The 23,388-nt window shown below is 42.8% G+C and overlaps 1 protein-coding gene across 2 annotated transcripts in view; it reads right to left on the bottom strand.

Moving 5' to 3' along the window:
* Nucleotides 1-21,951, bottom strand: part of GPR68 (G protein-coupled receptor 68) — a 28,056-nt gene extending 6,105 nt beyond the window's left edge. For both annotated transcript variants that reach the window (XM_053283594.1, XM_053283593.1), the window contains exon 1: nucleotides 21,827-21,951. The gene's annotated coding sequence lies outside the window, so the exon portion shown is untranslated. The remainder of the gene's footprint in view (nucleotides 1-21,826) is intronic.
* Between the last annotated feature and the right edge of the window lie 1,437 nt (nucleotides 21,952-23,388).

The raw sequence follows: 23,388 nt of genomic DNA, 5'->3' as shown, positions 1-23,388 counted from the left end.
GTTGATAATTGGGTGATGGTGCCAGCCTGCATCCTACCAAGATTATTGGAAAGTTTTGGGAGAAGCCTTTGCTCAGAAAGCATAGAGGGGATGATTCAGCAATTTTCTTCTCCTTGCATGGGCTTGCTCTGAGACAAAGGCTTGTCATCTGCTATAGCAGGTAAGCAGCTTATTACCTCTCTTGCCACCCCCACCCTGCTGCCCCTTACTGTGCTAAACTGGTTTGCCCACTCACAGACCGAATTGCCCCCCCCCCCAGGGTTGGTCTGCAATTGAACCTCCTAATTGGCCCTGGTTCGAGGCATACTGGTTATCACAAAGCATTCGTACACACTCCTACTTGTTGGGGTCAAACAAAAAAACTAGACCAAATTGTTTGGGCCCCTGCATAATTGATTAATGAATTGGATGTAGGGGGAGATTTGGGGGGAAGTGACCATGCCATCTTGGAACTAATGATATCAAGGGGGGGAGGGTAACTGCAGGAAATCTGACACATACCCTGGATTTCAAAGGAGCTGATTTAAATGAGCTAAGTGAAAAAGTAGGTAAGATCGCATGGCTACAGATCCTAAAGGGAGCTGGGGTAGGAGATTCTGAAAAGCGAGATACTAAAGGCACAATTGCAAGAAACTCCGCCACCCCAAATGTATATATTACAAGAAACCAGTGTGGATGCACAGAGAACACTCCGAACAACTAAGAGTAAAAAGAATACTTGCAGAAAATGCAAGGAAGGGCATATATCTAAGGAAGAGTACAAAATAATGACCCAAGCCCATAGTGTTCGTGTCATGAAAGCAAACGTTGCCAAGAACACCACAAAGGTTTCTTCAGATATGTTTGAAACAAGAAGAAATTCAAGGAAGCTAGAAGTCTATTGCTTGGAGAAGATGGAGCACAGCTGGTAGAGAAAAGGTAGAGCTGCTTAACACCCATTTTGCATCTGTCCTCTTCTGCAAGGCAAATGTGGCCCAGTTTGGCAAAAGATGAAGAAAGGAAAGAAATGAGCCTGCTAGTTGAGTTCACAGCTGGTTGAACAAATGTACCCAAGTACTTCTTAAATATAGCCACCTAATGGTGCAGTGGGGAAATTACTTGATTTGCCAGTTCAAATCCCAGCTAGTATGTTTCCCAGATTATGGGAAACACCTATATCGGGGGCAGCAGCAATATAGGAAGATGCTGAAAGGAGGAAGCAATGGTTAACCCCTACGCAAACACACGCAAATAGCCAGGGTGCAGGCGCGGTGGCCTCCAAAATGTCCGCCGCCACCTCAGGGTCTAAACAGCCTGAAAATTGGCCACACCAGCCCATAGAAGACCCGGGGTGGAGGCCAGCAGGGGGGAGGAGCAACTGTTTGCCGCAGCACCCCTGGAAGCCACCAGACATGGTGGTAAGTTTAATATTAAAAAACCCATTTAGAAGCCCGAATCAGCTCAAATTCAAGCCAAGCCAGGGTTCTAGTTCAGGGGCACAACCCCGAACCTGGTCCAGCTTGGACCCAAACCGGGCAAACCAGTTTTGTACACACCCCTAGTGGTGAGCCACTAATGTGACAGGAGGGGCTGGTCTGCTGACTCCATGGGGGAAGGCCTACCTATGTGAACACAGGCCCACTTTCCTCTTGCTATGCTACTGCCTATAACGGTTTGATTTATGAGCTTACAAATCCATCCCTGTCCCTCTCAACCTTTTTAGCAAAGATGAAGTTCATATTATAGCATGATGGGCACATTCACACAGCAGTGCAGATCCACTGAAGAACTCTGGACATTCAAACAACTGAGTCTCCTTGTGGCATCTCTAGATCTAGCTTTATAGAAAAAGCTTATTTGAAGTAAGTCCCTTGGTTCACATAAATGCACAAAGTTTGAACAATATGTTTTCTCTGTAGAAGGATGCGTTCATTGTTTAGTACATCAGAGGGTAGGAAGTGACAGGTCTGGGGCAAGTACAGGAGTCTTAGATGGAGAGGAAGAGAAATGTGTTTACTTATTCTTCAAAGTTCCAACATTAAGAAACAGCCATTAGGAGCAAGAGAGTGACACACGGCATTCTCATCTCTTGTCAATTCTTTTGTATACAAGAAGAATTGAAAACCAGGGTCCTGTAACTCCACACTAACTAAGACAACATTTACAAACTCTGTGTCACCATAATGGTTACAACTTCTGTAGCATATTCTGACTAGTACTTTTATAGACATGTTATCAATTAAGCTTCAGCACTTCTGAATAAGATGACAACAATACTGCTAGTTATTCCTAATCACATTATACCTTTAGCTTGCAAAGTGCATTACAGTCTTTATGTTCTGCTCTGACATAAGCTCTGTAACATAAGCTCCTATTTTACTAGTGGGGAATTGAGGCTAGGAAATGTTGAATTCCCCAAGGCCACACAATGAATCTATGGTAGAAATGGGATTTGATCAAACATCTAGGTCCAAACAACTTGCTGACTACTGCTCCAAACTGCTTCTGAAAGTAATTAGATAAATCATCACCATTCTGTAGCTGAAGTTTGCAAGTTAACAAAACTGGCTGCTGGTATTGAAAGGCATTGTGCCTGAGGCTGGAGGTGACCCACAGCCACCAGACTAGTATCTGGCCTGGCTGTTTGGGGACTCAACCTACAAAGAAGGAACTGTGTATGGAGTATTTTCAGATCGTAATTTTAGTCATCGGAAGACTTGCATGGGCAACCCAAAGGATGGAGCAGACAATGGCCAATTCCGTAAAAACCATGACTAAATCTCATTGAAAGCAATGGGATTTAAGCTTGTTGCAATTTAACAAAAACAAATATTTATATATACCCCCTTTCAACAAAAGTTTCCAAAACAGTTGAGAGAGAGAGAGAGAGAGAGAGAGAGAGAGAGCAAGCAAGCAAGCAAGCAAGCAAGCTCCGTCTCCCCAAAGGGCTCACAAGCTAAAAAGAAACATGATAGACACCAGCAACAGTCACTAGAGATACTGTGCTGGGGGTGGATAGGGCCAGTTAGTCTCTCTCTGCTAAATAAAGAGAATCACCATGTTTAAAAGGTACCTCTTTGTCCAGTTAGCAGGGGTTCCATTGGTCATTCATAGCTGACTTTGTTGGATTGGGACCAATCTGTCAGACATTCTTGAAAGGAAAGTACTGGAGTGTGTGAAGGAAAGGAGGAACCCCGCTCTGCTTTGTCTGTTACAGCCTCTAACTTTCTAAAAGCAGTCTTCCTCTAATTTTCTAGGCATCATAGAAGTAGTTTTTGTGCATGGGAACAAATTCAAGTAACCAACTGTTTACTTGCAAGTAAGCATGGCAAGTCAACACATTAATTCTCCCAAACACACTGCAAAATAAAATAAATAATAATAATAATAATAATAATAATAATAATAATAATAATAATGTGTTTATTTCCTTCAAAAGTAAGGAACTACTAAACTATTCTGAAGATTAGAATTTGAAACATTGCTACAATAGTTAAATGAAACACAAACAATAAGCTAATTAGTTATCAATTAGAATTTCTGCCCAAATAAAGACACATTATTATTCATTATGTCTGCTAAAAGACTGTACTGATTAGCACTTGGAATGTCCCCTGTCTGTTTGGCTGCCTTTTCCTGACATTTTATTATTCGATGATGATGATGATGATGATGATGATGATGATGTATTCGATTTCTGTACCACCCTTCCAAAAATGGCCCAGGGCGGTTTATACAGAGAGAAAAATTAATTAAATAAATTAAATAATTATGGTTTATTAATTGCAGGCCAGTATTTTTGCCTACTGTTTTTTATAAAACAGATTTGGACACTATAGCCCTATTAACCAAACCCCCCCACCCCAGCTTAGGTTTTGGTACTGTGCTGTATAGCCAAAACAAATTCTAGCACTCCCCATTAAATCTAAGGGTATAATCCACATCCAATTTGTTATGTATGCTGGTATGGGGGCACTGTGTGGTTTAATTGTCTTTTTTTTGGACCTCTGCAGCTCCTGTAATTTTCAGGAGCTGTCGGGTGGAGCTGTTCTGCCCATCCTGATTTTATCAAGAAAGAGCAGTTGTGTTTTTAGGCCTGTGTGTTCCCTCCATTTTTCCTGCCACCAACAGAGCACAATTAAATTATTAAAGAGACTCCTATTGGTTGTAATTAAAGTGGAGCTCTGCTTGCAGAATGTGCCTACACCTGGATCCTGGGGAGTCCCCTCTCCCATTGCAGCTCCCTGTGCCACATCCCACACCATTGCTGAAGGTATCTCAACCCTTAAGAATGGCCTTTCAGGGGGCGGCTGCAGTGAGTGGGAGACAGGAAAAGAGCTGTTGCACCAGCATCACTTTGGATGTGATCCACAGGTTATAATTTTTCAGAGACTTTCAAAATGTATTTCTGACATGATATGATCGACTCAAAATCAGGAAGGTCACCAAAACCATGTAATTAAATGGCACTGATGGCAAATGAGGACAAGGGCAGTGAGGGCAAAGAAAAAGAATAAAAATTGCATTGAAATGCAGAAGTTTCTGTGAGTACTCATTGAATGTGCTACTTACCTAGCAAACATTTAATTAGACAATATTTGACATAGATCTAATAAAAACCAACTAATAAGTTATAATAGTAGTAATATAAAATTGATTGATTGATTAAGTGTTGTCACAACAAAATAGTAACTACTAAAACTAAACTATTAAAACTAAAATAGTAGTAATATAATAATAGTAATAAGTTTATTGTTGTAACCATATAATATTAGATTATGTATAGTATACAATATGATATATTGAAAAAGTTCTCCAACTTGTTGGACTGCAATGCCCATCATCTCTTTGGCCATTGTGGTTGGGAATGAGGAAGTGTCATTGAACATCTGGGGACCCTAGTCTGAGAACCCTGATATTGTGTATATATGATCAAATTTATATCGTAACAGTGTTTCATTAAATCTTGCTTCCCCGCCTCCCAATGTTCATTTCCTTCCCAAAAATAACAGCATTATTGCAACTCCAGCCAGTCTTTATATTTTCAGAAAACAAGTTTTCTAAAACGAGAACAAAAAATTCCACAAACTCCTGAATGTCACCAGGCATAGAGTTCAAGGCTGAATGCTGCACTCTCAACATACAATTAAATAACCAATGTTAAACAGGAAACTAACTAAAAAGAGCACTGGGTGTAGGCCAACAACAGCTGAACCACCTTAGCCAAGAGAATACAGAAAACAAGTTACATCACACCAAACCCATTTTAGTATGAGCATCTTGAATTGTGTATAAGCAAATTGTCACAAATCTTCACCAATGATAGGGGTTTGTAAGAGGAAGGGGCTTATATACAGAGTGAGTGAAAAATAACTCAATTCATGGTTGCAGAAAAACACAATTATATAAAAAATAAATTATATGGTTAAGAACCTAAGAACAGCCCTGCTGGATCAGGCCCAAGGCCCATCTAGTCCAGCATCTTGTTTCACACATGGCCCACCAGATGCCGCTGGGAAGCCTACAGGCAGGAGTTGAGGGCATGCCCTCTCTCCTGCTGTTACTCCCCTGCAACTGGTGTCCAGAGCCATCCTGCCTCTGAGGCTGGAGGTAGCCTATAGTCCTTCGACTAGCAGCCGTTGATAGACCTCTCCAAATCCACAAGTTGATTATGCATTGTGTGAAAAAGTACTTCCTTTTGTTGGTCCTAAATTTCCTGGCAATCAATTTCATGGGATGACCCCTGGTTCTAGTGTGATGTGAGAGGGAGAAGGATCTCTCTCTATCCACTTTCTCTACACCATGCATGATTTTATAGACCTCAATCATGTCTCCCCGCAGTCATTTCCCCCCCGCCCTAAACTAAAAAGCTGCAAACCTTGCCTCATAAGGAAGGTGCTCATAATACTCTCTTAACATATTAGCTAGCTACTAGTCATGATGGCTTTGTGGACCTTCCATTAATGGAGACAGTGTATTTTACCAGTTGCTGTGTGGTGGGGAGCAGCAGCAAGGGAAGGCTATTAGGAACATACAGTAAGAAACTGCCTCATCAGACCATTAGTCCATCTAGCTCAGGATTGTCTACACTGACTGGCAGCAGCTTTCCAGAGTTTCAGATGGGTCTCCCCCAGCCCTACCTGGGGAAGCCAAGGATTGAACCTGAAACCTTCTACATGCAGAGCGAATGCTTTTCCACTGAGCTATAGTGCTTCTCAGAGGCATCTGACTACCCATGAGAAACATAATACTATTGAAAGACCTTTGGTTTGATCCTGCAGAACTCTTTTAAAAAGCTCAAGCAAAAGAGAAGCTAAGAGCAGCTATTTCAGATGCAATTGCATCTATAATACAAGGCTTGCTATGGGAACTTTAGGCCAAACCTGAATCTACCTCCTGAAACAGCAGCTGTGAGGCCAAAATGGAAACTCACACTAAAGACATCCATTTCCTGTATAATGGATGACCGGATGATTGGAAATAAATCAGCTTTAATCTCAAAATTTGGTTAAAGGTTGCCATAGTTATGGTTATAGAGGCAGCTCCCAGAGGAGATCAAACCCACAAAACTGGTGGGTGGGACCAGATGATTTCATATTCAACATAATGAATAATTAACTAGTGGTTTTATTTCTAAAAGGAATAATCCAGGGAATGGTCAGTCACTTCCAAGCCACCAAATGAGTGATCACACAGTGATTACATCAACAGCTACACGTTTAGTAACTATGCAATCCTAACCAGATTTGTGTCAAAGTTATAGGTTAATATGAGTTTGTATTAATTGTTAATGTAGCTGGAAACGGCCCTTTTAAGGATAAGTCTGCCAGTATTTTCAGGGTTTAACTTGACATCTCTTGTTGCTTTAACTAAATGTCTTACTTTTAAATCTTTACTTTTAAGATCTGCTTAGAAGTTTGCTTTTTCATAATCATGCATCTGCTTATTACATTTATAACCAATCATTTCAAATATTGAGCCATTGCAATTGACTCAACTTGGACTGATTTATGACTCAGAGGGGGTGGGCGGACATTCTGACATTCTGGCCAACGGGCATGCTCAGAACATTGAGAAGGTGGGAAGATCAGTCTCCAAGATTCCTTGTTGGAAGCGATCAGGATAAAACAGTGAGTTTAAATCTACAGAGTTTGGGTCAGTACATTTGGGTCTTTTGGCCAGAAAACAGAAAAGCTGAAAGGAAAACCTTCCCCTTCTCGTTGATTTCATATTGGCAAGATGGTTCTGTTACCATCTTTTCACATTGCAATATAATGCTTCCTCTCCTAGTTTTGATGCACCACAGAAAATCAGTACTGTTAATGCCATGAGCCCTACAGAATGCATATACCTGTAAATAGAATTTCAGTAAACAATTACTGTCATGCACAATATATGGCAATGGCAAACCCCTCCTGTATTCTACCAAAGACAACCACAGGGCTTTGTGGTTGCCAGGAGTCGACATCGACTTGGCGGCACACTTTACATTTACAATAGAGCCAGCGTGGTGCAGTGGTGAGAGTGCTGGACTAGGACCGGGGAGACCCGAGTTCAAATCCCCCATTCAGCCATGAGACTAGCTGGGTGACTCTGGGCCAGTCACTCCTCTCTCATCCTAACCTACTTCACAGGGTTGTTGTGAGGAGAAACTCAAGTATGTAGTACACTGCTCTGGGCTCCTTGGAGGAAGAGCAGGATATAAATACAATATAATAAAATAAATAAATAAATAAATAAATAAACAAACATTGAAATGGAGAAAGGTGCAATAGAAATGCAAATTTTGCAGGATCAATACTCTGCTGAATTGTTTAGAATCTTTTGCAAATCACCAGATGTACTAATTCAGACATGTGGTGGTAATTCCCACACAGGTGTCTTATTTATTTATAGTAGCCACCATGTGGTACAGTGTTATAGAGACACTGTTGCTACCCACCTGAACTCTTTGGGAGTTTGGGACTTCCCCACTAAAGCAGGCAGAGCGTCTGAAACAGATCTGGCTTATGGTGAAGCATTTTAAGACATCTCCTTGGAGTAGACTGCATCAGACTTATAGACCTATGAGAAGTATTAACTGAGTTTCAGTAAAGCCATTTCTTTGAACTCTGCCTTATCAACCCAGAGTCTTATAAGTCATCCATTGGGATTTTCTCCTCTAGATTACTGTTACAAGATTGACTGAATGAGTGAATATATGTCTATTTTATGCTGAGGTAAGAGAGTCATAACTGTGTGAGAGAGCAACTTGTGCCAATGATGTTACTGTGTCACAGGAACTGTAGATTCTGGGTCATTGGTTATTTTTGGCTATTTTTTGATTGTTTGTATTGCAAAATGTGGAGTTCTGTGTGGGGAAGGACTATAGGCTTCTGTTCTGCAGTGTTTTTCAAGGCAGGCTGCTACCAAATGCCTGAATCCGATTCTCTGAGGGGGAAAGATAGACTGTTAGTTCGTGTGTACCCACAACTATCAAGATGGAAATAATTTGTGAACTGCCAACCTGTCATGTGAAAGGTAATAAATTATTCCCCTTCAGTCTGTTTACTCTAGACTCAGATTCTATTGTGTTCCATGAAACAATTTCCTCTTAATTCGGTTCTACACCAACAGATGTAACACTGCTGGCAGTTTGTAATGTGAACAATGGATTAAGTCCAAATATAACTAGCAATAAACAAAAAAAGCTTTTTAAGTGAATGCTTCCTGCCAATTCTGCCTAAACAAAGAGGGCCAGGTTTGCAGCTGCTCAAGATGCAATCTTTTTTAGCTTCCAGTCAGTTCAGAAACAAACTTAATTGTATTCGCACTCACCTCAACTCCATAGATTATGTTGCTATTATTCTCATTTTATTGATGAGGAGCGGAGATTGTTCCAATGACTTCTCAAAGGCCACCCAGTGAGTCTATGGCAGGAGGGGAGAGATGGGGAGCATCCAAACTAGTCATGAGTAAGAACCATTGAAAGAAATGAAGCAAGTCCCATTAACTTCAGTGCCAATGCTAGTGGTATGGAATTGATGTTGGATCTCAGGAATTGTGTTCATATGGGACTTTGGACTGGAAAGGCTTTGATCAAGCAGTTGAGATACAAAAGGAAGTGGCGGAGATTAAAGGGTAAGAGGAAAACAGCATAGTGAGTTTAAGGTGGGATGGACATAGAAGAAAAATATTATTTCATCTAGTGGTTTCATATAGACATTAAACAACAAGATAGACAGAATAGATATATGGTGGCAGTCTTTTAAAACCACATGTATTGTAAACATAATGGTAGTAATAAAAGAGAAAAGTGTAGCAGTGGCGATATGATAAGAGACAGGGAGTACCATGGAGGTGGCAGGAAGCAACAGCAGGATAGCAAACAGAGAAGATGCTAACTACAAAATAAGTTGGGCTAACAACTCGGAGTATTCAGCTCAGATACCCAAACTGGCCTGATTCAGGCCTTAGAGAAAGTCATCTTGACAACATGCTCGGTCTGAGTTCCATACTTGTCAGCAGAACAGTAAATGTGACCAATGTCTTTTGAAGAACTCCCTAAATGACCTGTTAACAGTTTCATCCTCACAGCTTTTCACCATTTTACATAGGAAGCTGCCATATACTGAGTCAGACCTTTGGTCTATCTAGCTCAGTATTGTCTACCCAGACTGGTAGCGGCTTCTCCAAGGTTGCAGGCAGGAATCTCTCTCAGCTCTATCTTGGAGATGCCTGGGAGGAAACTTGGAACCTAGATGCTCTTCCCAGAGTGGCTCCAGCCCCTAAAGGGAATATCTTACAGTGCTCACATGTAGTCTCCAATTCATATGCAACCGAGGTGGACCCTGCTTAGCTAAAGGGACAGGTCATGCTTGCTACCACAAGACTAGCTTTCCAAGACCAGTTTTCCGAGAGGATTCATTGCTTAACATTTTGGGTGCATTTTTTCACCATCAAAATCTTTTGAATATAGCTTTGGAAGATAAGATGGAAACATTGCACAACATTTGAGATCTTCGTTTTCTTTTAGGATTTCTAAAGTCCAAATATGCAACCCTGAATGACTTTTGGAGCTAAAATCCTGCATGCTGGGATCTGTTGTCGAGACAATTCATATGTCTTTGGTCAATACCTTCAATGCATCTGACTTCCTCAGTGGCAAAACTGAAATGGTCAGTTTCAAAAGAACTCTGAGTGTAGGACTTAGGCTCAGTTCACACAGGAGGTTTAAAGGCATCTCTTTTAAACCTGGTAAAGAGGCAGGGGCGTCACTATAATAGGGCAAGGGGAGACAGTTGTCTGGGGGCCCACTGCCTTGGGGGAGCCCCCAGAGGCAAGTCACATGACTGACTCCCCCAGCCGCACACCTGCCCGGGCTTCCTTCAGTTGTATTCATTATCCAAAACTGATGTGAGTGTGAAGACCTGGAACTACCAGAACAGCATGTCTTTCTCTAGTACCATTAAATGACTTGCATCGTCCACAATTTACAAAACCTTTAAAAAAATAATTTAGGATGATGTTCTATTGTGGCACATAGGTGTGTGTATGTATATATATATAAAAAATTTTTTACTATGCTTTTTGTTACCACTATTCAGCCTCATTTAAGGTTTCTTTACTTCATGAGCGGAGCTTGGGGGGGGTCCTTTTTAAAATCTTGTATCTGGGCCCATTACAACCTTGCTACGCCCCTGTAAAGAGGCACCTTTTAACGTGGTGATTCTCTTTATTGAGCAGGGGGAGAGTTTCAGAGAAAGCCTGAAATCCTGTTTTGGGGCAGCAGAAGCAAAGTAAAGTGGAAGACATAACACTCATTTGCAGACTGATATAGGAAAGATGGAGATGCAAGATTTTTCCTCTATGGGGGAGTAAAGGGGAAACACTTGAACACAAACTACAGATAAACTTTTTTGCAACAAAAGGAGGAAATGAGATATTGCACATTGATCTCCTCCCCCACCCCAAATCAATGTGCATTTTGTAGTTAGACCAAGGGTGTAGCTAGGGGAGAGAGGGCCTGTATTCACCCCTCTCTCTGGCAGCCCCTCAGAATGAGGGAGATAATGAAGAAAATAGGGAGGGTTGGAGCTGGGTGACCCGGGTTTTTTGAACCCATTTGCTCAATTATAGCTACACCCCTGTGTTAGACCTAATTTCATTTTTCTATATGCATATTCCTCCATTGAGGAAAAAGATTACGGAAAAATGCAAGTAACAGCGCTTGTATGGAACCATGTGCTTATTACAAGCTGGGTGTTTGGGGGATTGGTCCCAGGCTCGGACTGGCCCACAGGGCAACATATTCCCAGTGTGCCCCAGCTGCGTGGCGCGCCTGCGCTCCAACTCCCAACCTTAATTACCTACTATTCTGCTCAAAACTCGGTGCCCTCCCCACATACATCCCACCACCCTCTCAGTGCCCTCAGTCCGGCCCTGACTGTCCTCAATCTTCTTGTTCTTGTTCCTGCTTTTACTTTACTTTCCCGAGGCAACCAAAAGCATACACATACTTTGCTGGACAACACTGTGACTCTCAGAACAATGTTTTAGAAGCATAAGTGCACAAACACAAGCAATCTGTTCTGAGCCTGACATGTAATGCCTCAAAGATGTTCTCTGCATCCGATAAAAACATAAGATGCACACCATCAGAGGGTTTCAAAGGAGAACTAAATCGGCCTGTTCCTCCTCCTAGTACAACGTGTCTTTCTCTCCCAGTTATTCAACCAACCTGCAAAAGCCTTGCAGTAAATCATCTAGCGAAAAGAGGTTATGTTAATAAGCAAACATCCGATGAACAACATCCTCATCCACATAATAAAAACCTCAAGTAGTCAAAGTCCTTCATCAGAAGGAAAACGCTCCTGAATGATTAGGCTGGAACCTACAAAAATGTATCCTGTATTAAAAATCAATTAGTTTGAAAAGGCACAGATAAATTCATATTGTAAATGTGGTCGCAGAAGACTAATGCAGCTACTCAAACATTCTTATGGCATCCTATTTTAATATAGCTCCTCTGTAACTTCTCCAGCTTTAATCTAAATGCTTTGCTATAGGTTGATTGGAACTATACAAGACATTCTAAATGTGACACATACATTTCTATAATCGCTTTATGATATTTGCTGCTTGTTTTGCAATTCCAAATGTGCCTGTTGTATAGCAGCAGCATGCAGAACATATGTTTTCACAGTGGCTTTTGTACAACTCCTCCAAAAGTTTTCATAAGCGGATATAGACAATTTAGGCCCAATCTCTCTCTCAGGGGTGTAGTAAGGTTTACTCGGGCCCTGGGACAAACAGTGAAAATGGGCCCCTCCCTGACTTTTTTGGAGAGGTGGCGGGGGGGGGGAATCCATCACTTAGCTGTAATCCATCACTTAACTTCACCGGTTCGTTTGGTGACGACTCAGAGGCGGGCCTTCTCTGTAGCTGCTCCTGGACTGTGGAATGCACTCCCAGCAGAAATTCATAATCTTGATTCTTTGCTGTCCTTCAAGAGAGCCCTTAAAACCTATCTGTTTGGCCTGGCCTTTCAGGGTTTTTAATCAGTTTTAATTGTTTTAATACCTGGTTTTCAGGGTTTTAATTGTTTTGATAGTTTAATTGTTTTTAAGTTGTTTTAAATTGGTATTTATATTTGTATCTCTGTTTTAATTGTTTTTAATGTTTTCTGTTTTAATTGTAAACTGCCCTGAGCCATTTCGGAAGGGCGGCATATAAATAAATAAATAAATAAATAAATAAATAAATAAATAAATAAATAAAAGCTGATGGGGCCCCTCTCCCTCACAAATCCAGGGACATTTGTCCCCCTCCCCACTACTGTTCAATTATAGCTATGTCCCTCTGTGAGGCTCTGTCTCTGTTCCCCCCTCCCAGCATGCATTTATGTTGGGTGCATGCTGGGTGATGGGGCATTCTATTTTTTACAGAATCGCTTGCAGACTATAGGGCAGATGAATAACCAGGGGCGGGGGAGTAAAACATAAATAAAAGCATGTGAAAGTCAGCAAATATGTATTCTAAGTTCACATTTAGCACTTAGACATGTGGGCACTAAAAATATTACCATGTAAAGCTGCCTTTGATTGAATCAGACCATTCTGAATCAGACCAGCTCTAGCCCAAGGCTGCTCAACTTTGGCCATCCTGCAGATGTTGGCCTGCAACTCCCATTATCCTCCCATAATTGGCCACTGTAGCTGGGGATTATGGGAGTTGTAGTCCAAAAACAGCTGGGGGCAACCTAGCCCAATATTTGTCTTCTGATTGGCATCTTCTGTGTGCAAACTGGTGGTCCACTACTGAGCTATGGACCTTTTGTATAAAGTATTATTTGTGGTTTTTTTAATTACCTACCAATTGTGTTCTATATTATACAGCTATATAACAGACAATCTCACAAATCTTAATTTTCAAAGGTAAGGAAATATTGTACTTGACAGGGTCTTCTCTCTCTCTCTTGGGAATTGAATATGGGGGTGGGGAAAAGCAAAATATGCATTAAGGAATGACTGTGGATTCCTCTGGGTGTTGGCTGCTTTGCTCATACTTGACATTTATTTATTATGACGATAACCCAGGACTTATTCATTCAGTTTCTGTATATAAGAGGAGCAGAATTTTTCCATTTTTCCCCACCCACAAAATTTTTGCTAGGAATAAACAGAAGAGGAGTTATTTTGGCAGGTGTAGCAGATAGTTTCCTGGTATGGGAAGACTAATTTTGAAACTTGCTGAATTTATACTTTGGTCACATTGAGGGATCAGTTCCCAAAATGTTTGTGCCATGAGGCACTCCCACCAGGTGTGAAAGAAAGGTTCTTCTTTGGCCTTTTTGCCATTTATTTGCATATGTGTGGAAGCTGAAATATGTGCTGTTATGGTCATGGGGACACAGCAAGCCAGACTGACCTTTCTGCATGCAGCTGCAGATAATGGTTGGTCTGGGATCTGAAACAGCTATCTGAACCCACTCACAAAATGAGGCAGCTCAGTGTCAGAGCATCACCTTCACATATAAAAGGTCTCAGGTTCAATAGGAACATTGCAAGGTGCCTTATACCGAGTCAGACCATTGGTCCATCTAGGGCAGTATTGTCTACACAGACTGGCAACAGCTTCTCCAAGGTTGCAGGCAGGAGTGTCTCTCAGCCCTGTCTTGAAGAAGCCTTGGAAAAATCCAGGTAGGGCTGGGAAAGACTCCTGCCTGAAACCTTGGAGAACTGCTACTAGTCTGTGTAGACTAGGGGTGTGCCCGAACCAGTTTGGAGGCCATTCTGGAAGCCTCCGAACCGGTCTGGCTCCGAGCCGGTCCGGCGGCTCGGCACGGAGGAGGGTTGTAGCTTTAAGGGCGGGGGTAGTACTTACCCCCCCGCCACTCTTCCCCCTCCAGCACTGTGGTTTGTGCAAATGTTTCTGGGGTGGCAGCATTCCTCCCTGCCACCCCTGGCCCCGTCGTTAGCCTGCTAGAGCTGAAATACGCTACACGCATGCGCCAGGGGCAGCAAGGAGGAACGCTGCTGCCCCAGAAACTTTTGCACAAACCACAGTGCCGGAGGGGGAAGAGCGGCGGGGGAGGGAGTACTACCCCCCCGCCCTTAAAGCTACACACCCCCGTGCCCAGCCGGACCAGTTCGGAGGCATGCACATTACTAGTGTAGACCAGGGATTCTCAGTGTTGGGTCCCCAGATGTTATTGGACTTCAACTCCCATAATTCCCAACCAAAGGCCACTGGGGCTGGGGATTATGGGAGTTGAAGTCCAATGACATCTGGGGACCAATGCTGAGAATCCCTGGTGTAGACAATACTGAGCTTGATGGCCCAATGGTCCTGATTCTGACTCCGACCAATGGTCTGAACTGGCCTATGTTGCTATGTAGCAGTCTCAGAGATCAAGTGTTTGTAGCTTGTATCCCCATCCAGGTGCCTCCTTCCCTGGCCAAAAAGGGCTCTGGGAAGGTGCCTCCTTCCCTGGCCAAAAAGGGCTCTTTCCTGGCCAAATAGCAGTATTCCTCTGCTATGGAGTGCCAGGGCACTATTTTCTGTGAGTGTGATGACAATTAGCAAACAAGTGCTTGAGAACATGGAGGGACCCACACCTTGTCATCATGAGCACACTACTATTGGTGGTGGCAATGTTGTGGGTCAAACTCTGTTTGGGTTTCCTCCATGTGTGTGGTTCACCCATGCAATTTGTCCCGCTTCCTAATACCCATTAAAGATCAGCATAAATGGCCACCACAAACAATTAATTTGGCCTCAGGAAAGCACTCAGACACCGCTACGGGTTAATCAATGGTGGAGTGTGTGCAAACAATATTGAGGCCTGCTGCTAGGCAACTAAGGTGGCCCTTGTGTCAGTTTAACCTAGTAGCAACTAGTTCAATAAGCTGGTATCTAGACAACTGTTGATTACACATGATGGGGCAGGAGGATTTGTAAAGCAAAGGAAAGAGCTGGAAATGACTTCAGTCACTCTTTGTGCAGGAGAGTGGTGGCTATTTCCTTGTGCAACAGATTTTTGGGATCTTATGGAGGCAGAATAAAAGGAGAGAGAGAGGTTGGATGCAGATGGAAAGTTGCAGCTGTGGAGGGCTCTGTAGCAAAGGAAGCATTATAGTTCAGTGTTGAAGTCCATGCTTTGGATGCTGAAGGTCCCAGGATCCTTTTCTAGTATCCCTGCCTAATCATCAGGTGCAAGTCAACTCAGCAAGAGGGTGGCTATTCAGGCACTAAGGATTCTCAAGGATGCATGGAAAGTGCAGGACAAGATTCTTCCAGGTGCTGACATCTGCCTGTGGGCTTCACTGGATCAAGGTCCTTGTCCACTTCTATCCATCACAGCTTCTCTCCTGCCCTTTGCCAGAAGTCAGGAGTCCAGAGGCGCTCTTACCCCTCGACCTCTGGGCCAAAGTCCGGGGCCTCCACACCCCCTGAATGCCCCCATATCCTCTTTAGTCTGTCCTGGGTAGGGTCGTTGTGCCGTGCCACTGGCCTGCACTGCACCAAGAAATGTTTATGCTAATGCATATTTGCACAAATATACCCATTTTATATCACATTCTTGTGAGTTCAGTTGCTGTTTGTGCCCTCAAGAATCCAAGTATTAAAAATACTGTGTGTGGCACCGTGTGTGTGTAGGGGGTTGATGCTTAAATTGCAGGGTCTTTAGGTCCAGACTCTAAAATTAGCTAGGTGCATCTTTGCAGGAGTCCCTTGTTAATGGGCCCAGGAGAGTTATGCCTCCTCCTCACTAGGCACCAATTCTCTGAAGTACTGCATGGAAGGATTGTGTGCCTCAGTCTCTCTCCTAAAGACTCTGAGACCCATTCATTCAAGATTAAGACCTTCCTCTTGGTCTCTACCAGATAGTTGCCTGGGGCCAGTATGAAGCTGATGGGGAGGTGGCGACCTTCCGGTTACAAAGGAAGTATTCATTCACAGCTGGCCACTTTGTTCCAAATTTCTTGCATTTACAGTTCAGCTCTGGCAGGGAAGTCTGTGGTCAGTCACACTCACAGGCTGGTGGCAGAGAGCAGTATGGCTGGCTCATGCCACCCTTCCTCCTTGGGGACAGAAAGAGGCCTTTCCACTGTCGGGAGACAGGTTATTAGCAAGGGCAGAGTCTTGCATGGAAGCTGTAAACAATAAAGGTGTGGCTTGTTTCAGTTCAGTGTGTTTTCCAACCCCTCTCTCCTTCCTTCTGAGGAAACAAAGAAATAGAACTCTGGAACTCTGAAGCGGGTCAGAAGAAGTCCTGCCCCTGATCCTTCTCCCTTGCACTCTTGCACACTTAGGATGGTGTTTGTCTTGAAGAGGCGAATGCTGTAACCATGATCGCACCCATTTCTGTGATTGGCAGTCTGGGGCTAAACATATTTGAAGTTCTAGCTCCCAAATGTCCTTACATTGCTCCACATTTTGGAGAAGATATTAGAATACCTTTGAAATACCAATATGATCTGCCATGGAGTGCTGGCCTTGTATCATCAGAAATTATTCTTAATAAAACACAAGTAGATGACTAATGGGTTTTTATGACTTGTCCTGGCCTGAGCTGAATCAGCCCTAAAGATTCATTGTAAAAAGATATTTAGCAAGTTTCACATAGAGAGGGCAGTGGAAAACCTAAAATGCATCTTGACACCAATAATGACACAAAACTACAGGATGCAGCATTCTCCTTATGAGCAAAATGAGATCGAAAATGTTGCGCAAACAACTGAGCTGTGGATTCCATTAACCACCACCACAGCAGAAGAAATATGGCAAAGAAAGGCAATCTATAGACAACACAGAATAGTGGACACTTTTTTTAGTGGAGTATTAGTGCTGTTTAGCCACCTAATGGCACAGCGAGGAAATGACTTGACTAGCGAGCCAGAGGTTGCCGGTCCGAATCTCCACTGATATGTTTTCCAGACTATGGCAAACACCTATATCCAGCAGCAGTGATATAGGAAAATGCTGAAAGGCATCATCTCATTCTGCACGGGAGGAGGCAGTGGTAAACCCCTCCTGTATTCTTCCAAAGACAACCACAGGGCTCTGTGGTCGCCAGGAGTTGACACTGACTTGACAACACACTTTACCTTTATTTGTGCTGTTTGCAGGTTCCAGAGGAGGGAGAATTCATGTGCCTTCTCAGTTATATCAACAAGGGCTTTAGCACCACTCTGCACTTCTCAGCTTAAATTGCCTCCTCTTCTGTTCATGGAATGAGCTTCTGCTAATGGAGTTCTTCTAAAGGTCGTTGGTCTTCAGCTGTGGGCATCACGTGTGGGTCATGTCCCAGCCTAAAGTGCAGGGGCAGTCTAAGACCTTTTGCTGCCTGAATTGAAGGACAACATGAGCTCCACTCTTTCCATCTACTGGCAGCTGTTCAGCATTTTCAAGTTGTGCTGCTGAGACAGCAACAGTGATTTGCAAGTCAGGCAGTGGCAACAAGGGTATTCCTAGCTTGCATCAGGATGTGGGTAAGAGGTGTAAACAGAGAGAGAGAAGCAAAACAAGACAGAGTTCTGTTATCTGCAATGCCAGGAAAGAATTATATTTTGGTAGTGGCAGCTTTTTTGCACAAGTTACACCTCCAAAAATGTTCTCTTCTACACAACTGTCATTAAATATAGAAGCCTTGCTATCTTTTGCATCTGGTCATCCAAGAGAGGTATAACACACAGGAAAGGGGGCGGGTGGGGGGCGAGGAGAATACATTCCATGTTGCAGATTGGTACAAAAGGTAGGACCAAGACCTGAAAAGACAACTTACAAGTTCGCATTGCAATGTGACCATACAGTTTTAGTCACTGATTGGAGAGCTGCCTGGGGAATAGAAAGGATGTGTCTGTAGAGCTGAGTTGGAAGGGCATGCAGCCACGTATGGAGAACTGAAGCAGCATACATTGTTTCTGGTGTTCATAGGAACATAGAAAGCTGCCATATACTGTGTCAGACCATTGGTCTATCTAGCTCAGTATTGTCTTCACAGACTGGCAGTGGCTTCTCCAGGGTTGCAGGCAGGAATCTCTCTCAGCCCTATCTTGGAGAAGCCAGGGAGGGAACTTGGAACCTTCTGCTCTTCCCAGAGCGGCTCCATCCCCTGAGGGGAATATCTTACAGTGCTCACATGTGGTCTCCCATTCAGATGCAACCAGGGTTGACCCTGCTTAGCTAAGGGGACAAGCCCTGCTTACTACCACAAGACCAGCTCTCCTCCACCATTTTCATTGCTGGACATGCTGTTTTTCCAGGGAGATCTTGTACTCAGCTTTCCAATAAATGTTCTCTGTAAAAGAGAACACTTGCACATGTGTGAGAACACACAAAACAAACCTGGAGCTGCAACCATCTTGAAAATTAGGCTTAGTTCATAACTAACAACTTCATTAATCCTACCATACTCACATGAAAATTATGCACTTCACAGAACTGGCTATCATCTACTCCTAGCTGCAGAACACTCTTGATAGATGAATTGGAGGTGCCACCAGCTCTTAAGGGGAAGTTTGTTTGGCTGGTTTGCATGGTCCATCAGAATCAATATACTCAGAGGTGCACCTAGGTAATTTTGGAGCATGGACTTAAAGGCCTTTGGACACCACCACCCCGCAAATAAAGCAGTATCATCATTAAACATCAGAGACGTATGTTTTGGGCAGCATGAACTTATGGTGAATGAATGAATGAATGAATGAATAATGCTCCGCTGGGCGACCACACCATCTGTGACAGACTAAAGAGGGGGGCCCCAGGGGCTGTGGAGGCCCTGGATTTTGGCCCCAAAGTCCAGGGGAAAGAGCACCTTTGAATATACTGGAGGAAAATTATCGTTTCAGTTACATTGTTCCAGTTACATTTTTCAAAATTCCTATAGTTCACCAGAGAAAAGTTTTCCAAGCATGACAGAGAAAGGCAAGTGTAAAATATACTCTATGGAATCTAACCTGGAGATCACCGCTGCTTATCAGCCAGCAGACAATCAACAGTTTCAAACTTTTAAAAAATTCATACACAAAAGGTCCTTGTGTGTAAGTGATGGAAAGCAAACCATTTCTAGGTGACATTTTAGGAGAGTTCCCATGACCGCCATTAGGAGAGGAAAAGCCTTTTACCCTAAATCAGGAGCTGAGCACACTCCTGATTTTTGATCATGTGTTAGACAAAAGCAAGGTTGGAGGTGGGGAGTTCCCCCCCACCTCATTCAGAAGTTTGGGACATAATCTTGTTAGATTATCCAGTTTAGGCTTGACTGATGATCAAGCTCCTTGCCTCCAGGCTTGTTTTTGTCTAACACACGATCAAAAATCAGGATAGGAGCCTTCTTCTACCATAATGACAATTGTGTGAACTGCCCTTTTACATATGTAAAATACTTATATACTTTTAAACTATTTTAAAAATACAGTAAACACAACAAAAACAGCAATAGAGTACCATAAAACAATGAATCAGCAGCAGTATAGCTCAATTAAAAAACAGGCAGGACACAGGAGGAGCTACTAATCTGTTATACCCAAATCATCTGTTATCTCAAAAGCCCTCTGAAACAGTAGACCCTTAACCTGATGTTTAAACAGCATTAATTAATGCCAATCATATACACACATACATTTTGTGACAAATATACTGACTGGGATGTTGCAATGGCTGCTCCAAAGTACGCACAGAAAGTGTGCATAAATTTAGTGAAAATAGATGCATGCAAACCACCATACATGAAGATCCTCATTGTTGTTTGCATAACATTTCCTACACGCAAGTACTTTTCCTGTAGGAAATTTGTCACATGGAAAGCAGCCCTTAGAAAGGTCCAAAGGGAGATGAAAACAATAAGGGCTTGCATTGAGGGAGACCACTCAGAGCTTACAGTATTGAGTTAGTAAAGATCTTGGAAATTGTGAATAAACAAATGTCTCTGAGTTGCTCATAGTGGGTGTTGTGGTGGAAGTTCGTCTAACAGAGAAGTCTGACTGAAGAAAGAAAAGGAGTCTGGTAAAATGGGCAAGGAAGGGTGTTTCTTGGGCAAGGGATATTACAGGAAAATGACACCAGAATGATTGGACTGATGTAGCTCTGATATTTATCTGAGGCCAGAAATGACTGGCCAGGATTGAAGCTAGGACTTTCAGTAGGTAATGTAGGCATTGTACTACTCTCTTATGTGAGCTCTACCACCCCTCTCCTGCACTTAGCTGTTAAAAAAACTAAAATTAATTAATTAGTTAGTTAGTTAGTTAGTTAGTTAATGGCAGCAGCAGCTTACAAAGGGAAAACATGGGTTGCTTTGGAGCAGCCTGCCATACAGTTGAATCTGACTTTGCTGGGTCAAAAATGCCTGGAGTCAGGGCTGTGTCAAGCCGTATTCTACTCCCAGGCAAAATTTATTTTGATGACCCTAATCCACATTTTGTTGCATGGGGCAGGGGTGGGGCGGTGGAATTGTGTCTCTTCAAGGTTTTTCTAATTGCAGCTGCTAATTGCATACCTTAATGAAGCCAAGGGATGGGGCTGCAGTTGAGAACTGAGAGATTGGGAGTGAGATGTTCCTGTCCCAGACAGCTATCCTAAGATTCTGGAATTGGGTTGGAAGGCATAAGTTGTCTTCCATCTCCAAGCGGGAAGCAGTAGCCTGGAACCTCTTGGATTTTTAACACCCACGCAGCAACCTGGACTCTTCTACTCGGCTGAGCTAGGCCCGCCTGGAGGCTCGGACAGGCCCATAGGTCAACAGGGCATATTCCCGGTGCGCCCTACCCACGCAGTGCCCCTGCGCCCCAACTCTCACCCTTAATTACCTATTCTGCTCAAAACTTGGCGCCCTCCCCACATACATTCCGGCGCCCTCTCAGTGCCCCCAGTCCGGCCCATAACAAATACTGTGTTTGCCTCAGGATATAGAACTACATGTAGTTAGGTAGTGATTCTGTACGTCCTTGTTTAGAAGATAAAGGCAAGCATTTGAGTGGCAATCCCTACTTGCGACAGGCCAAGTCCAACCGGAAATAAGAAAATCATAAGATAACTTCATGTCCTAAGTAATGATTCATTAAACATCTTGGCCATCCACATGTAAATGTTTTTATAAGGAAAACATAGCCAAATTCCTACAAACAACTCCTAAACACAGTCACTGTTTTCCTGTGATCCAGTTTTTGCCTGTCAAAAAGTTTAGATGCTTTGTTTAAAACACACACACAAACACACCCCTTGCCTCTACTTCCTAAACTTTCCAGAAATAAGAGCTTTTTCAGAATTCAAAGAGAACTAGAAATACAACACACACAGAGCCTAGAACTGCTGTGATCCATTTCCATACTATTTGTTAAAATAATAAAAAGGCAAGGCTCACCTGTAGAGAATGCCATCCTTCTGGAGCTTAGAGTGTTGTGAAAATTTGCTGCCTGTGAAGCAGCACAGAGCTTCTGCCCCTCTTCTTCATAACTGAGACTCTTGGCTGACTAACCTCCTCCCAGCACTGAGCAAAGCTGTGAGTGAGAAGGAGGAGGAGCAGTAGAAGATCATGCTACATTTATATGTTCTTGTTCTTACTGAGGAGAATACAAGAGCCTTACTGGGTCAGAATGAAGACCTACCTAGTCCAGCATCCTGTTTTCTATAGCAGCCAACCAGATGATTATCAAGCCCACAAGCAGAAGATTGAGAATTGCCTTCTCAGCTATTCCCTGCTTCCTTCTCTACAACCGGTACAGCGGAGAGACATGACAGAGGTCCATTAAAAAATGCATGTTGTGGAGAAAGTGGATAGAGAGAAATTCTTCTCCCTCTCACATAACACTAGAACCAGGGGTCATCCCATAAAATTGAATGCCAGGAAATTTAGGACCAGCAAACGGAGGTACTTTTTCACACAACACATAATCAACTTGTGGAATTCTCTGCCACAGGATGTGGTGACAGCCAACAACCTGGATGGCTTTAAGAGGAGTTTGGATAACTTCATGGAGGAGAGGTCTATCAACGGCTACTAGTCGGAGGGCTACAGGCCACCTCCAGCCTCCATGCCTCTGAATACTAGTTGCAGGGGAGTAACAGCAGGAGAGAGGGCATGCCCTCAACTCCTGCTATAGGCTTCCAGTGGCATCTGGTGGGCCACTGTGTGAAACAGGATGCTGGACCAGATGGGCCTTGGGCCCGATCCAGCAGGGCTGTTCTTATGTTTTTAATTATGAGCCTATGTGCTATGCACACAAGCAGTCTGTGTTAACCCAACATGATACATTAATGTTGTGAAATATCTTTATTCTCTACGAGAGTTCTTTTTTTCCAATGCCAATAATTTTTTATCAAATGTAATTTATCACCCTTGCTATTTTTCTCAACTTATTTTGGCCACTTAAAGTAAATTAGTCTGCTCCTCTTGATTTTAGGAGAATTCTGACTACAGATACTGCTTGGCTTCCCAAAAGCAGGATGTTTCTCTGTAACCCCATTTGGGGTTAACTTTGTAAAATAATTCTATAAGATTCTATACATGCCATAGGAATATCACTTTGAGTTTTACTTGCAACTCTTATATGTGGAGCTTAATTTAATAAGCAAGAGGCTTGCCAACTGCTGCAATAATTGATAAGGTAGTTCATATAAACAAAGGAAAACACAGTCGTGAGGCACAAGAAATTCACTGCCATGTTCGCAAAAAGGAAATGGAAAAGCTCAGACCAACACATGTTACAAGTTACAGAGATATTAAAAAAATATTAAAATACTTTCATATAATAGATTCTTTTAAACGAATAGATTGATGCTGTTTTCCAATCTATTCAAAGTTAAACATTAAAGTTTGTTTTAAAATTAAAAACTACCTTACCCTGAAAGCTCAAAAGGATGAAACTGCAATTAAAACACTTATTTCCATTTGCCTTTTCATGAAGACCAATGCCGATTTGTACT

Source organism: Hemicordylus capensis, chromosome 1, assembly GCF_027244095.1.
Source record: "Hemicordylus capensis ecotype Gifberg chromosome 1, rHemCap1.1.pri, whole genome shotgun sequence".
NCBI lineage: Eukaryota > Metazoa > Chordata > Lepidosauria > Squamata > Cordylidae > Hemicordylus > Hemicordylus capensis.
The sequence above is the reverse complement of the archived record's forward strand: the minus strand, read 5'-3'. Positions and strand labels throughout refer to the sequence as shown.